Raw genomic sequence first — 5,395 nt, forward strand, 5'->3', positions numbered from 1 at the left:
CTGCCATCCTCTTCTCTGCTTCCCCTATTTCCCAGTCACCAGAGCAGTCCTCAGTCCCTGGTTAGCAGGGCCAATTTTTAGGTTAATTCTTAGGTTCTACCACCACTCAGGGAGCTCTGGTGGCATAGTGCCTAAGGCATTTGACTGCTAACCAGAAGGCTGGTGGTTCAAACCCATCAGCCACTCCTCAGAAGGAAGATGGGGCAATCTACTTTTGCAGTGATACTGCCTCGGAAACCCAAGGAGGGGTTGCTGTAAGTCAGGTCCGACTCAACGGCACATAACAACAACAAAAAACACCACCACTTGGCAATATCCAAGCTGTCTGTGCTGTCAGGATCGCTGCCAGACCGCATCTCCATATGTCTGCTTTTTTTGGTGTTTTCATTCAAATTCTTCTGCTAGTTGGAGTTTAGTCCACTTCTATATCCTTCCCTTCAAGGCTCAAGGGTCCAGGATTATCTTCTGTATTTGTGTTATTTGGTTCCCCTTTTCTTTGTTGAAGAGGGTCTGTGCAATCTTTCTGTCTATTCTGCCATCTTCTGTTCATATCTCATTGTTTTGATTTACATCTTTCTAATGGCTGATGAGTAGCACTGGTGGCATAGTGCCTAGGGCATTTGACTGCTAACCAGAAGGCTGGCAATTCAAACCCACTCCTTGGAAGAAAGTTTGGGCAATCTACTTCTCTAGTGATACTGCCTCAGAAATCCAAGGAGGTTTGAGGAAGTTGCTGACTTGGATCTGACGTGATGGCAGTGAGTAGTAATGGCTAATGATCACAAAAATTTCTTCATATGTTTGTTGGTTGCTTAGCATCTTCTATGGGAAAATGTTTATTCTTGTCCTTTGCCTATTTTTGAATTGCATTTTATCTTTTTGATGGTGAATTTTTCTATATAATTTTAAAATAAGTCCCTTGTCCACTATGTCATTGCCAAATCTTTTTTCCCAATCTATATGTTCTTCTTCTTTTTATTTATTTTTTTACTGTTTTGGAGAAGTCTTTTGATGCACATAATTTAACTGTAGAAAGTCCCAGTCATCTAGTTTCTCTTCTGCTGTTTGTGCATTTTTGGTTATGTTTGATTGTCTATTTATGCCATAAATTAAGGCCCCTACACTTGCCATTATTTTATCTTTGATGAACTTCATAATTTTCGGTTTTATGTTTGGATCTTTGATCCATCTTGAGTTCATTTTTGTGTGTGGTGTGAGGTATGGATCTTGTTTCATTTTTCTGCAAATGGATATCTAATTTTGTCAGTATGATTTGTTAACGAGACTATCTCTTCTTTGTTCAATGGGTTTAAGTCCTTTTTCAAAGATCAGCTGTCTTTGAATGTTTTTCTGGTGGATGTATGTATTTCTGGATTCTCAAGTCTGTTCTACTGATCTATGCATGTATCATTGTACCAATATCAGGTTGCTTTGATCACTGTGGCTGTACAGTAGGTTTTGAGATCAGAAGTGTGAAACCTTTTACCTTATTTTTCTTCTTTAGTACTACTTTGCTTATCCAAGCTTTTTTTTTTCTTCTTCATATACAGGTAGTGATTGGTATTTCCATGTCCTTAAAGAATGTTGGAATTTGGATTGGGATTGCATTGAATCTGTAGATTTCTTTGGGTAGTATTGACATTTTCACAATATTCAGTCTTCCTGTCCATGAGAATGGCATGTTCTTCTATTTATACGATCTCTTATAGTTTTTTGTTGCAATGTTTTGCAATTTTCTTTGTATGAGTCTTTTGTGTCTCTGGTAAGATTTTTTCTAAGTATTTTATCTGTTTGGTAGCTGTTTGTTTTCCTTATTTCTTTTTCAGAGATCTCTTTTGTTGATGTAGAGGAATCCAACTGATTTTATTATTATTATTATTACTGTGATTTGGGTGAAAATTTACAGAGAAAATTAATTTTCCATACAACAGTTCATATACATTTTGCTGCATCACATTAATTGCAATCCCCACAATGTAACAGCATTCTTCCAACTTCTTCCCAGTAGCTACTTTTTCCCTGTGTTTTTCTTTCCTGTGCTTTGAGCTATCTCCCTGTGCAAAAAATGCCCTTCTGCTCTCCCATGGTTGATTGTTCTAATGAGTATACCTACTTGGTGTAAATTTCACCCTATATACTGTTTATTATTTGGCTGGAAGCCATGGGAGTGAATTCAATTCCAGGCCTGAAGGATGAGTAGGGGCCGTAGTATCAGGGGTTTCATCAGTCTCTATCAGACCAGTAAGCCTGGTCTTTTTATGATTTTGAATTTTATTCCACATTTTTCTCCCACTCTATCCAAGATTTACTATATTGATCCTTTGCCCAATGGTTAACAATGGTAGACAGGCACCATCCAGTTCTGATCTCATGGTCATATAGGCTGAGGTTCACATGGTCCATCAGTCCTTTGGACTAATAACTTCCATGTATGAGAATTGTGCCACTTGCAAATAGAGATAGCTTTTTTTGTGGGGTCCAATTTGGATGCCTTTTTTCCCTTTCTTGCCTTATTACCCTGGCTAGGTTTTCTAATACAATGTTGAATAGGAGTGGTGATAGAGGGCATCCTTGTCTTGTTCCTTTTCACAAGGGGGAATGCTTTAAGTCTCTCTTCATTGAGGATAACGTTGGTTGTTGGTTTTACATGTACGTCCTATATTATGTTGAGAAATTTCCCTTCTATTCCTATTTTACTGAGGTTTTTTTTTTTTTTTTTAATCAGGAATAGGTGTTGGATTTCATCAAATGCCTTTTCTGCATCTATTGGTATGATCATGTGGTTATTTTCCTTTGTTTTATTTGTGTGATAGAGTTCATGGATTTTTCTAATGTAGAACAATCCTTGCACACCTGGTGTGAATCTCACTTGGTCATGGTGTATTTATTTATTTATTTATTTTGTATGGTGTTGGATTTTATTATCTAGGATTCTGTTGAGGATTTTTTCCTCTATATGAATGAGGGATATTGCTCTGTAGTTTTCCTTTTTAGTGGTGTCTTGTCTTTGTCTCGTTTTGGTATCAGCATTATGCTTGTTTCATAGATAAGTTTGGGAGTATGCCATCCTTTTCGGTGTTCTGGAATAGTGTGAATAGGATAGGTGTTAACTCTTCTCTGAATGTTTGATAGAATTCTCCAGTGAAGCCATCTAGGCCAGGAGGGTTTTTTTTGTGTGTGTGTATGGGAGATTTTTTTTTTATGACCTCCTCAGTTTCTTCCTTTTTTATGGATCTGTTCAAATTTTCTATCTTAACCTGTATTAGTTTAGATAAGTCTTGTGTTTCTAGAAGTTTGTCCATTTCTTCCAATTATTTATAGTATTCTAACATTATCCTGTTTATTTTCAGTTGGCTCTGTTATGATATCACCCATTTCATTTATTGTTTGTGTTATTTGTGTCTTCTCTTTCTTTTCTGTCCTTAAATTTGCAAGTGATCAATTTTATTAATCTTTTTGAAGAACCAACTTTTAGTCTTGGTGATTTTTTCTATTATTTTTCTGTTTTCTTCTTAGTTTATTTCTGCTTTAATCCTTATTATTTCCTTTATTTTAGGAGCTCTGGTAGCATAGTGGCTAAGGCACTTGACTTCTAACCAGAAGGCTGGCAGTTCAAACCCACCAGCCACTCCTCGGAAGGAAGATGGGGCAATCTACTTCTGTAGTGATACTGTCTCGGAAACCCAAGGAGGGGTCGCTATGAGTCGAGTCCGACTTGGTGGCACATAATAACAACAACAGACTTCTTTTCCTGCTCATTTAGTAATTGTTGGAGTTTTTGTGTTAAACTGTTGATTTGGTTCTTTCTTTTTTGATGTTTGTGTTAATTATTATATATTGACCTATAAGTACTGCTTTCACCATGTTCCAAAGGTTTTGGTATATTGTGTCTTCATTCTCATGTTTCTGGGAATTTTTTTATTTCACACTTTATTTCTTCTGTTAACCAGTGGTTCTTGAGCAGTGTGCTATTCAGTTTCCATGTAATTTTTTCCCCCCTGGTCTTCCTATTATTTATTTCTAATTTTATGGCATTGTGATCCAAGAAGATGGTCTGTAGTATTTTGATGTTTTTGAATTTTGTGTTTTGTGTTCTAACATATGGTCTATTCTAGAAAATGATCCATCTGCACTGGAAAAGAATGTGTATTTTGTTTTTCTTGGGTGGAGAGTTCTGTTCATGTCTATGAGGTCAAGCTGGTTGATTGTGTTGTTGAGATCTTCTGTGTCTTTGTTGAGCTTTTTTCTAGTTTTCTATTTATCAAAAGTGGTGTGTTAAAGTTTCCTGCTACTATTGTAGAATTGTCTATTTCTATTTTCTGTTTAATTAATGTTTGGTTTATGTATTTTGGTGCTTTTCTAGAGGGTGCATAGATATTTATTATGGTTATGTCTGCTTGGTCAATTGACCCTTTCATTATCATATAATGCCCTTCCTTATCTCTTCTGCTGAATTTTTTAATCTAGAAATTAATATTGCCATTCCTGCTATTTTTTGGATGTCATTAGCTTGATAGATTTTTTCCAACCCTTGATTTTTTGTTTATTTTTATCTTTGTGTCTAAAATGAATCTCTTTTAGGTAGGATATTGATGGGTCTTGTTTTCTTATTCAGTCTGCCACTCTATTTCTGTTGACTAGTGTATTTAACCATTCACATCTAATGTAATTAATGATAGGTATGAATTTACTGCTGTCATTCTTTTGTATTTATTTATTTATGTTGTGGTGGTGGTGCTAATGGTTTCTTTGTTCCAAATATTTTTCTATGCTGTGTTCCTTTTGTTATTAAGCTTTCTCTCCCTTTTATTCTTTATTGTTGATTTTGTATTTACTAACACTTTCTCATTTTCTTCTTATCTTGTTTAAAAGTTTGTTAATTTTCTTTGTGGTTATGTTGTAGTAAATTCTTACCTTTCTAAATTTGGAACAGTCTGATTTATGTTGACATCTTCCTGACTTCCTCTCCATATGGAAAATTTTTTATTTATACCATTTATCCCTGCTACTTGTGTTGACAAATATATAGGACAAGGACAGATATGCCCTGGAAGAAGTACAGCCAGAATTTTCCCTGGAAGCAAGAATGGTTAGACTTCATTTCACCTGCTTTGGTCATGTTGTCAGAAGGGACCACTCTCTGGAGAAAGATCTTATGCTTGCTAAAATAGAGAACCAGCAAAAAAAAGGGGGGCGGGCAGAAAGACCCTCAATGAGAAATGAGATGAACAGACACAATGGCAGCAGTGATGTGCTCAAGCATAGGATGTTTTGTGAGGATTGTGCACAACTGGGCAGTGTTTCATTCTGTTGCACCTAGGGTCACTTTGAGTCAGAGCTGACTCACTGGCACCTAACAACAACATTTGCTTTGCAGGTGGTGTTGTTTACAGAA

Source organism: Orycteropus afer, unplaced genomic scaffold, assembly GCF_000298275.1.
Source record: "Orycteropus afer afer isolate SDZICR_OR568_19922 unplaced genomic scaffold, OryAfe1.0 scaffold00157, whole genome shotgun sequence".
Taxonomy (NCBI): domain Eukaryota; kingdom Metazoa; phylum Chordata; class Mammalia; order Tubulidentata; family Orycteropodidae; genus Orycteropus; species Orycteropus afer.